Below are 12,546 nucleotides of genomic sequence, written 5' to 3' on the forward strand. Positions count from 1 at the left end.
GCTACACGCCCGTTCACTACTCACACCCACTGTGCTGCAGCAGCCAGGAGTAGGGTTAGAACGGTTACAGTTGCAGATTACAATGTAATAAAGACAGAGGAAATATTCTGGGATTTGGGGATAGAGATTTATGTTGATTCTAAGAAAATAATACACCCGGACGCGCACGTACAATATACAATCACATATACACACGTCTAGAGTGTAGCAGGTGTGTATCTGTATGCAGAAAATGTAACTTAAACCTCCTGCTGTGTTCCGGTCAAATTGGACCGATTTACAAGTTTTCTCTCTGAAAAATGTAGTTCATTTATTCTGATTGTCATAAGGTTCCCTGACTTTGTCCACACAAGGCATCTGAGCACACAAAATACATTTAGATGATTTTCATAACATTTTGGGTGCTTTATTTAACTTTTGTACACCTGTGGTGTTCCCGGTCAAAAATGACCGGTCATTAGAAATGAATGGGTGAGACTACAATTAGTGTATAAAATTGAGTTCAGGCACATGCCCATTTATCAGATGGACACACTTCCTATCCCAGACCCCCACATTCATGTGTGTTTGAGGACACACACACACACACCTCACTCTCTTCTTGGCTTCCATGGCAACCCCCATGGGAACCTTTCCCCAATATAATCTTTCCTCCACGGGAACCACACCTGTTGGCATTCTCACAAACAATCTCAACATTGTTTCAATAATATATAGAACTTTCCTAGCAGCTCTGGTATATAAAGCTTTTTTGAGGCCTTGCTCACAATTCATTCTGTGGCAGCACAATGAACAAACGATATACTGTAAGTGAGGCTCTTGATCATATCTTTGATCGTGACACTGATGAGGAAGAAGAGAGTCCTTGATAAACTTTGACTCAAAGTAGTCTATGATATATAGCACAATATGTTTCATCTGAGTATTTGTTATAGTCAAAATAATCCATACATTATGCTTTTTTTAAAACTCTAAAACAAGTTGTATGAGATCAGGTCAATGAGGCCTACAGGCCATAAATAGCAAACAGAAGTTCAAAACTTGTAATGTTCACAAGAACTTGAGTTGATAAAAAGATCTAACACAACATTAGGTGATAATATACAGTATGTATTATTATGGATTTCCAATCAGCTATAATGGGCCAGTCATTTTGGACCGGGAACACAGAACTAATTAACATGAAACGAACACAACAGGAGGATTAAACTTGTCCCCTCTGGTAGTGCTCAACCCCACTTGTCGTCTGTCCCCCTAGGTGGTTGTATGTTGAAAATGGTTGGCAGGAGCGATGGCTGTGGAGAGCAGTGACCCTGCATTGTTCCCTGTTAGACTGCTGGGTATATGGCCCATCATCTCACTGTGGAGAGCAGTGACCCTGCATTGTTCCCTGTTAGACTGCTGGGTTTATGGCCCATACTCTCACTGTGGAGAGCAGTGACCCTGCATTGTTCCCTGTTAGACTGCTGGGTTTATGGCCCATCCTCTCACTGTGGAGAGCAGTGACCCTGCATTGTTCCCTGTTAGACTGCTGGGTTTATGGCCCATCCTCTCACTGTGGAGAGCAGTGACCCTGCATTGTTCCCTGTTAGACTGCTGAGTTTATGGCCCATCCTCTCACTGTGGAGAGCAGTGACCCTGCATTGTTCCCTGTTAGACTGCTGGGTTTATGGCCCATCCTCTCACTGTGGAGAGCAGTGACCCTGCATTGTTCCCTGTTAGACTGCTGAGTTTATGGCCCATCCTCTCACTGTGGAGAGCAGTGACCCTGCATTGTTCCCTGTTAGACTGCTGAGTTTATGGCCCATCCTCTCACTGTGGAGAGCAGTGACCCTGCATTGTTCCCTGTTAGACTGCTGGGTATATGGCCCATCCTCTCACTGTGGAGAGCAGTGACCCTGCATTGTTCCCTGTTAGACTGCTGGGTTTATGGCCCATCCTCTCACTGTGGAGAGCAGTGACCCTGCATTGTTCCCTGTTAGACTGATGGGTTTATGGCCCATCCTCTCACTGTGGAGAGCAGTGACCCTGCATTGTTCCCTGTTAGACTGCTGGGTTTATGGCCCATCCTCTCACTGTGGAGAGCAGTGACCCTGCATTGTTCCCTGTTAGACTGCTGGGTTTATGGCCCATCCTCTCACTGTGTAGAGCAGTGACCCTGCATTGTTCCCTGTTAGACTGCTGGGTTTATGGCCCATCCTCTCACTGTGGAGAGCAGTGACCCTGCATTGTTCCCTGTTAGACTGCTGGGTTTATGGCCCATCCTCTCACTGTGGAGAGCAGTGACCCTGCATTGTTCCCTGTTAGACTGCTGGGTTTATGGCCCATCCTCTCACTGTGGAGAGCAGTGACCCTGCATTGTTCCCTGTTAGACTGCTGGGTTTATGGCCCATCCTCTCACTGTGTAGAGGAACTGTTTTTTTAGCCACCACAAATCTTTCAAAATGTCCACTTCTGACACGAGCTCACTGACAATCACAACAATTCAGAGTCAGAGTTGTTATACCCATGTTAGACAAAAGAAGGGGAATCTACGAGTAATGATTTGACTCCTCTCTGAAGTACTTCAGAATCATTTATTTGCCCTTTAACTTATTGTCTGAGAAAAGATAGCAAGGAACCAGCAGAAAATACTATACTGGCTTATACTGGCTGTTAGATTGTTCTTGAGTTGACCATAAAGCACACAAAAAAATCAGTGTGCTACTATTAGCATTTTACTTGGATAATTTTGTGGGTAAAAGACTATTAACATTAATAAAAAATGTAACACTGATAAAATCTTAATTATACACTGGGTGGTTCGAGCCCTGAATGCTGATTGGCTGACAGACGTGGTATATCAGACCGTATACGACTGGTATGACAAAACATTTATTTGAACTGCTCTAATTACGTTGATAACCAGCTTATAATAGCAATAAGGCACCTTATTAAGAACAGTAAGAACAGCCCTTAGCCGTGGTATATTGGCCATATACCACACCCCTGCGTGCCTTATTGCTTAAATAAACACATAAATATGGACTAGTTAAAGCACATTTACTGTTAGCAACCCACACAATAGGCTACCACAAGCACAAATACACACTCTCCTGCATGCTCTCAAGAACACGCACACACTCCAACCCCTGCACTCCCACACACACTCTCTCTAGAGATCTGACAGCGTTGTTCCTGGAAAGTTCAGCAGTGGGTCAGTGTCGACATTACTCACCTGGCCACAAGCTCAGTGCTCCCACACCCACTCAAACCCATAACCACACTTCCATTACCCTCCTTATGCCTCATCAACTTAATGGAGATGACTGGAGGCAGTATTCAGAACCCTTGGCTGTTACGTTACAGCCTTATTCTAATACTCCATAATGACAAAGAGAAAACAGGTTTTTAGAAATGTTTGCAAATGTATCAAAAAATAAGAAACATAAATACCTTATTTACATAAGTATTCAGACCCTTTACTATGAGACTCGAAATTGAAGGGTCTAGGTCAGGGAGGTGACCAAAACCCGATGCTGACTCTGACAGAACTTCAGAGTTCCTCTGTGGAGATGGGAGAAGGCTCAAGGCTGTAATCGCTGCCAAAGGTGCTTCAACAAAGGTGCTTCAACAAAGTACTGAGTAATTGGTCTGAATAGTTATGTACATTTGATATTTCAGTTTTCTATTTTTAATACATTTGCAAAACTTTAAAAAAAAAACTGTTATAGCTTTGTTGTTATGGGCTATTGTGTGTTGATTGATGAGGAAAAAAAACATTTTAATCCATTTTAGAATAAGGCTGTAATGTATGGAAAAAGTTAAGGGGTCTGAATACTTTCCGAATGCACTGTAACTATAAATATCAAGATACAGTATTTGTACTGTTGGAAAATGCTTATTTTTGAGTGTTAAGTGACGAATTGGGGTTTGGGTTAGTTATCTGACCAGTTCCTTAACTTTTTATTTGAGTGTGTATGTGGGCAAGTGTGTGAACAATATTTTGTGTGTTTACCCAGTCTCCAGTGCCAGTTTGAATAATGAAATCACCTTGCGGCTTCAGACTTTCCTGTTTGTTATTTAGTTTATACAACCATTCAGCTGAATCATCTGACATGCCTTTAAATTGGCTTCTAATTAGACAGGGAATGGAAGTAACCTCACCCAGCCACATCATGTGTGCTATCTACCTCTCTGCGTTGCGTTCTTTCACCCATCCACAAAAATATGCTGCAGCAAGAGCAATTGTGTGACAAATCTATTTGTCACACAATATGCTGTTCAGTGTGAGGTGCAGCAATTCCATGACGTCAAATCAGTGGTGGGCAGTAACCTCAAGCTCAATCATAAAATAATGATGGTAGCAGACCACAAGAGTTACTTTATGTAAGTAGAATAAGCACTTGAGCTTGCATTAGGATGTACACTCTTAAAATTGAAGTGAATCCAACCTTTGTGGTTGTGAGCTTGATATTAAGCTGACCTCACGTCATTTATAATCATTCTATATACAGTATATTCAAGACATTTCCAACAAACTTTTGTTGAAGACTGTTTATTTACTTCAAAAGGGGATTTCTGTGCTGGCAAGCACAGTGTCAGAGGTATATAATGAAAACAATGATTACAGTTTAAACTCTTCAACTCGCTCCAACTACTTGTTGAACCGGTGGTATGGGCCAACTCTGCCATAAGGCATAATTATAAATGATGGGGAAAAGCATTATGCGGTTACTTCTCAGTCTTTGATGAGACAGCTTCTGGGCGATATGGTTGAACTGGGCCTCTCCTGTCTGCGTCAATGGTGACACAAACCCCTGACAATAGCAGTGACTGTTACTAGAGCGCCCTCTGGTATCAATATTTCACTTTTATTCAGCATCATTTATATAGCTATAAAACATTACAATGCCCCCCCCCCTCAAAATAAAAAAATAATACATTAGTGACCATTAACATTACAATACACCCTGTTACAGTGTAACACATTTTGCTTTAATAGAAGAGAAGTTTCACCGCGTAATTTTGAAGGGCATAAACACTGTGCAGGTTGGTGTAATTTATGATCATGTTCAAGTCATTCTCATAAATATATAGGTAACTTCCAAATGAATGGAAACACGAGTACATGAAGGATACAAAGTATATAGAAAGCAGGTGCTTCCACACAAGTGTGGTTAATTAACCAATTAACATCCCCTCATGCTTAGGGTCATGTACTGTAAACGCTGGGCAGGCCATTATTTTGGCTACCATGGCTAGGCCCCAATAGGATGGCAATGACCCCATCCACAGGGCGCGAGTGGTCAGATGAGCATGAAAACGATGTAAACCAGAAACCATCCCAATGGGAGATTCTGGAGCGGCACCTGAGACAGCGTTTTCCACCATCATTAACAAAACACTAAATGATAGAATTTCTCATGGAAGAACGATGTCGCATCCCTCCAATTGAGTTCCAGACACCTGTACTGGTGTTTTGAAGATGTTCTGGCTCTTGGTGGCCCATGTCCCATGAAGACACTTTATGTTGGTGTTCCCTATATTTTGGCAGTTACCCGTATTACACACCACTGTACTACTTGCTGTCATGTTAACAATCACAATTATAGCTCTGGCATCACCTTGGAGCACAATGTAAACCAATGACTTGGGGGAGGGGGGGAATTAGAATACTGCACAAACCATTCACATTTTCGCTGTGTTTAGACAGGCAGCCCAATTCCAATATTTTTCCCCACTAATTGGTGTTTTGACCAATCAGATCAGCTCTGAAAAAGATCTGATGTGATTGTTCAAAAGACCAGAATTGGGCTGCCTGTGTGAATATATATATATATACACACTTACTACATAATCTGTATTCTCAATGCAAATAGCAGCAGCTACAGCATACAATCACATTCTAGACAATTCTGTGCTTCCAACTTTGTGGCAACAGTTTGGGGAAGGCCTTTTCCTGCTCCAGCATGACAATGCCCCCTGTGCACAAAGCGAGGTCCATACTGAAATGGTTTGTCGCGATCGGTGTGGAAGAACTTGACTGACCTGCACAGAGCCCTGACTTCAACCCCATCGAACACCTTTGGGATGAATTGAAACTCTGACTGCGAGCCAGGCCTAATCACCCAACATTATGAAACAAACCATTTAAACTACAGGCTTCAAATTGTTAGAAACGGAGAACCTTTGACAGTAATTGTAATTCTCTTCCATTTGATATCACATGATTAATTGTTGCTTTATAATCCCATTTGACATTATCTACATTGCTAAACAGCAATTTTAGAAGGCACTTCACATTTCATTGTACAGTACAAAACGTATCACACAACCCCCACACAGAAACAAAATAACATGAAAAGATTCAAAACATGTGTGCTGTTCCCTGTAAAATGGTCCACCATCCATCACGGGCATGTAGCTAGCCCTGTCCTTGCTTCACCATGGAAACAAGAGGACATCTGATTTGATGTGAGAAAGCACTCGTGTGTGAACAGGCTTCGATAGTCCCTCTTGTCAGATTGTTTTCTCGTTCATAGTCACTGATTTAGTTTGTGGCTCGTTTTCAATTGGTCCTCTTCAAACAAAGTGTCTGTAAAAGGGAACACAAACCAACCCCCCGAGATACAGAATGTTAAGCATTGTCCTTTTTAAGAGCATTGTAAATGTACATTTGGATAGGGTGTAACTAGTCATGCATGACCATCCTTCTCGTCCCGTCTCGACTATTGGAATTCTGGAGAACTTCAGTATTGTTTTCAGCGCTTGTATTTGATTGGCTCTGAGTAGAAATTACATTCCCCCTCAGGAGAGGCATTTCCTTTTTTTCCGTCTTTGTTTTTCTCTTGATTTTGCCTGTGTCTCTTTTCCTACCGTGTCAGCCAATGTTTGTAGTCTTTGCGACATTAGTTTTGTATCTTATGCTTGCTAGCCTGTTGAAAATCAGAAAACATTTCAGAAACACAAACCCTGTTCGGTGCTCCACCGATACAAAATATGTGATTGGTTTTGTGTGGCAAGCCCTGCCATACTCCACTCCTTTTTATCTTCTTCCTGAGGAGAACTTCCCCAGGTCTTCAAACTACGTGAGAAGCCCTGCATCCGAGGCTAGGGCGTAACTAACCCAATATGGTTCGGGGATTCGAACCGGAGACCTTTCGGTTACTGTCCCTACGCTCTTAACCGCTAGGCTATCTACTGGCCGCAAACCAAGTGCAGCACGAGCTTCAGGGGCTCAAGTGAATACCATACAATCTGACAGAAGGCAAAACAAAACTTCTATATACCACAATTTGAACACTTACAGAAAGCCCAAAGTGGTCCTTGTAAACTACAATCCTGATGATTTCTTTGTCCATCATATTAATTCTATTCTGCCGACGTACCGTAGAGGGCAAAAAAGGTCCAGGATCCCTCCGACTCAGCAGGACATTGAGCAGACCCCAAGACCAGCGTTCCTGACATCAAGAAAAAGCACAGAACGTTTTCTTAAGTACCTCTTCAACATACTGTACAAAAACATACTGCATTTCAAGAACATGAAATGCAGAAGTTCATTGAAGCCAAAATTTTAAAAAACAGCGCCCTCTACTGTACTATATAAAAGTAATTTTGTGGGATCTGTTAGTGGGCTCTGTCTGCACTGCACTCACCTTATAACAGTGGGTTACAGTTCAGTAGTGTAGACGCACACTGACGCACTGACCAACAGCTTTCCTAAAAAAAAAAAAATCTAAAGAGGTAGCATTGAACACAGTCCCTAAATAATAAAGACAGGGTAACAAAGCTTAAAAAAAACACATTATGAATAAAAATGTATGTAATATATTCTGTCAGACTGCCCTTACCAGCGTTTACTGGGATTAACATAGTGCATAGATATAACCCCAGAAAGCTAGCCATGTTTTCCTTCTCCCAGACCTAAAAACAAGCATACATTCTAACTGTCTAACACAGGTATGATGAGAATAACAGTCTTGTGAAACTATTACAATGAAACTTTATATTTTTAACCACAAAACAAGACATTTATTCAGTGCACCACTGACACACTTCAATTCATAGGATCTCATGACAGGTGGTGAGAATCTTACCACTGCTTGTTTATGAAATAGATACAGAGAGGGTAGGCTGGGAGCTCCACCAATCCATACATGGCAACACTGAAGTAGCGGTTCCCATCGTCCTCACTGGCATTCATGATGAGCCCATTGTACACCAGGCTGCAGGAATACCTAGAGCACATCCAGAGACAGCGTCAATTTATGGTCATTCGTGTTTGCCGTCTTCAGTGTGAAAGGTCTTTAAAACGATGTATACTGAACTGAAAAGCATCATTGTGAGCTGTTGACACTGTCCATGTGCATGTTACTGACATGGTAAAAAGCGAGTCCCTTTGTGGTTTCCCAGTGGTTCAGGTTATGGTCTGTATGCTCACCAGACATACATGACACCACTGTCCTCCAGCGGAGCACTAGGTGGGTGACGAGACCAGGGCCATCGTTGTCCTAGTTACATCTTGACGAAGCCAGGACACCTGCGGAGCTTCACTTTGGCTGTGGCGTTGCCGTTCCCATTCCGCACGGCCATGTAGTGCAGAACTTCCTCCGCCTGCTCCGTGTAATCATGGGAATACAGCCAGCGGGGAGACTCCGGGAGAGTCCTGCCTCAGCCCGAAAAACAGGAACAAAACAAAGACAGGTGACAAAAAGGGCATCTTGACATTTGTTCTATCAGCAAACTGCAGTCTCACATATGGGGTCAAATGTATTGGGAAAGGTGTCAGTCAAGCCTTTAATGCAAAGGTCATATTAGCAAGGTCCCTGAAAAACACAAACACCAAAAACTACATTGAAATAGTTGGGACAAAACACTTTCCAATAGTGCCAGACCACCATCTTATTTCACTTTGTTCCCACTGACTCTTCTTGACTACAATTGACCCTTTGTCGAATCCTAGTCCCACCCTCCTCAGTTACTGTAGCTGTGTCTGACAAACATCTGTCAGTGTCATGATGATTATTTGTACCTGTCATGGCCCAGTAGGCCTTGCCCACATACTCCTGAGTAAGCACGAAACAGACGAGGGACATTCCCCCATGCATTTGACCCATTAGCAGGCAGGACAACGCAAACGCCTCATAGCTGGGAGCAAAGGCTGTGGCATAACCAAAACAAAACATTGAAGAACAGAGCTGGGAGAGAGAGAGGCCGAGAGAGAAGCAGAGAGAGAGAAACAGTGGGTCAATCAAACAGAAAGTCAGTAGAAGAGCATATTATCAATGCACTAGCAGTCTACGCCCAATTGTTTTTTTATTTTTATGATGAATGATGAGGCCTAACCATATCTCTGAGATTTGTACTATTAGCTGGGCTGAAAAGCAGACTACATCATATTAGCCTGTCAACTACTTCATAGGATATGGATTATGATCATAATATGTGAAGTTGTGAGCTTCATTCTCCTCACCTGTTAGGAAGACTGGTTTCCTTTCAATCTTAGCAGAGAGGGGTCCAAACAAACATTACCAACCAAGACCCCAGCGAAGAACAAAGAGCCTGCCAAACTGACCTCGTAAGCCTGTTGGTTTATAAGGAACCACTAAGAGAAAGGAAGGACAGAGACTGGAAGATGTCATTCATATATTTTCCAGCGTCTAGAGTATTTGGAAATATGTTCAATTCCATACAAGTGTGAATGACACTACATTCTCAAGCACAGCACAGTTCCCATTGAATCATGAACAGTGGCCTCTCTCACCTCCGTCACGATAGAGTTGATGTCCTCAGTAAATGTAACGCATTTGATGAGCTCCTCATGGTTGGTGTAGTCACCTTGTTCAATGTGGTATTCTGGTACAGGTCCAACACAAGCAATGAGCATGCACTGGCATGCCATACACACCTGGAAAACAAAACCAAGCTGAGTGTCAAGCAAGTAATACAGGCCTGGCTAGCCAAGTGATCTATCCATCACTGGTATTTAGTTATCTGGTGCTTGCATTTACCTTTCACATATTCAGCAATTCGACAGCTTGAGTTGCCACTTTGTGGGGTTAACTAAGGGATGGGCTCAAATCCTCTGAAAAGACTGACAGTCTATGAATTTGGCATGGTGGTTTTAAAAACATTTTAGATCCACAGCACACATTGTTTGTAAACAAACACTTAGATTGACAACAAAAACTAACTACAATCTTAGAGTTTGGGTTTTGATAGGATCAGCCCTTGATCATGAGTCATGACTAGCAATTCCATTAAATCACACATAAGAGTCATTGGACAAAGGCGTCTTCTGTACGGGGGAGTTTTGTTAAGAGCCCCATAGGCTCGGCCTGAACATTGACATGCATCACTTGCGGCACGGTCTTGGAAACATAAAGACCTCGTCTTTCATATCAGCGAGAAATCTTTTTTTTAATACATACGGTTAAACTGATACACACCTTTATAGGGTTAGTGTTCCCTCGCGGCCATATCTCCATGTTACAGTGCATGCTTACAGAAGACAGACTGAAGACAGAGGAACCACTTGTGCTAATTAGCCATCTAGAATGCTCCGAACACCTGCGTGTAACGGAATCAAGCCGCCAGAAACGTGTTGTCACTGAAAACTGTCGGCTGTAACTGTGATAAAGCCGGTTGAAACAGTGGACAGTAAGTTTGTATTTTGATGGGATATGAAAGTAAAGGGCTTTATGAATCTGTTGCAATTGAGAATTGATTCGTTTAGATGGAGTACTTTGCTGTTTTGGCTGCCAGAGCCAGTATACCTGAAAATAACATACAATGCTTTAGAAAGTATTCATACCCCTTGACTTATTACACATTTTGATGTGTTACAGCCTGAATTCAAAATGGATTAAACTATATTTTTTCTCTCACACATCTACACACAATACTGCATAATGAAAGTGAAAACATGTTTTTAGAAGTTTGTAAAAATGTATTGTAAAATGAAATATAGAAGTCTAATTTACAAAACTATTCACACCCGAGTCAATACTTTGTAGAAGCACCTTTGGCGGCGATTACAGCTGTGAGTCTTTTGGGGGTAAGTCTCTTAGAGCCTTGCACACTTCGATTGTATAATATTTGCCCATTATTATTAAAAAAAATCTTCAAGCACTGTCAAGTTAATTGTTGATCATTGGAAGACTGCCATTTTGAAGCCTTGTCATAGATGTTCAAGCCAATTTAAGTCAAAACTGTAACTAGACCACTCGGGAACATTCAGTGTCGTATTGGTAAGCAACTCCAGTGTAGATTTGGCCTTGTGTTTTAGGTTATCGTCCTGTTGAAAGGTGAATTAATCTCCCTATGTCTGTTGGAAAGCAGACTGTACCAGGTTGTTTTCCTCTAGGAAAACCTGGTATGTGCATGTGCGTATAGCTGTATTCCGTGTATTTTTTATTTTTTTTAAACTCCCTTGACCTTGCCGATGACAAGAATACCCATAACATGATGCAGCCACAACCAAAATATGAAGAGTGGTACTCAGGGATATGTTTTGTTGGATTCAGGACAAAAAGTGAATGTCCTTTTTTTGCAAACAGGATTCATGTTTTGGAATATTGTTATAACTCTGTACAAGCTTATTTCTTTGTAGGTTAGTATTGTGAAGTAACTATAATGTTGTTGATCCATCCTCAGTTCTCTCATATCACAACCATTAAACTCTTTAACTGTTTTAAAATCACCATTGGCCTCATGGTGAAATCCCTGAGCGGTTTCTTCCTCTCCAGCAACTGAGTTAGGAAGGATGTAAAGTACTTAAGTAGGGTGTAAAGTACTTAAGTAAAAATACTTTAAAGTACTCCTCAATTCGTTTTCTGTACTTAAGTATTTATATTTTTGACTACTTTTACTTCAATACATTCCAAAAGAAAATAATGTACTTCTCACTACATACAATTTCCCTGACCCCCAAAAATACTTGTTACATTTTGAATGCTTATCAAGATAAATTCCTTGGTCATCTCTACTGCCTCTGATCTGGCGGACTCACTAAACACATGACTTCTTTGTTAATTATGTATGAATTTTGAAGTGTACCCCTGGCTATCTGTAAATAGATACGTTTTTTTGAACAATTAAATAGTGCTCGAGTATATTTGAGCAATTACATAAACATTTTTATTTATTTTACCTTTATTTAACTAGGCAAGTCAGTTAAGAACAAATTCTTATTTACAATGACAGCCTACCCCAGCAAAACCCTAAAACAGACGACACTTTGCCAATTGTGCGCTGCCCTATGGGACTCCCAATCACGGCTGGTTGTGATACAGACCAGGATCGAACCAGGGTCTGTAGTGACGCATCTAGCACTGCTGCGCCAATCTGGAGCTGATACTTAAGGATATTTTAAACCAAATATTTTTAGACTTTTAGTAGCATTTTTTAAAACGTTTTATTTTTACCCCCTTTTCGTGGTATCCAATTATTAGTAGTTACTATCTTGTCTCATCGCTACAACTGCCGTACGGGCTCGGGAGATACGAAGGTCGAAAGCCATGCGTCGTCCGAAACACAACCCAACCAAGCCGCACTGACAAGGAT

The 12,546-nt window shown here is 41.6% G+C and overlaps 1 long non-coding RNA gene across 1 annotated transcript; it reads right to left on the minus strand.

The window, feature by feature from the left end:
- Nucleotides 1–4,531: 4,531 nt before the first annotated feature.
- Nucleotides 4,532–8,214, minus strand: LOC115136322 (uncharacterized). Its single transcript, XR_003864593.2, has 4 exons — nt 8,079–8,214; nt 7,638–7,701; nt 7,371–7,442; nt 4,532–6,577 (listed from the first exon to the last, which is right to left on the minus strand). It is a non-coding gene; the product is annotated as an uncharacterized LOC115136322 (long non-coding RNA).
- Nucleotides 8,215–12,546: the final 4,332 nt, after the last annotated feature.

The sequence above is a fragment of the Oncorhynchus nerka genome, linkage group LG10 (genome assembly GCF_034236695.1).
Source record: "Oncorhynchus nerka isolate Pitt River linkage group LG10, Oner_Uvic_2.0, whole genome shotgun sequence".
Taxonomy (NCBI): domain Eukaryota; kingdom Metazoa; phylum Chordata; class Actinopteri; order Salmoniformes; family Salmonidae; genus Oncorhynchus; species Oncorhynchus nerka.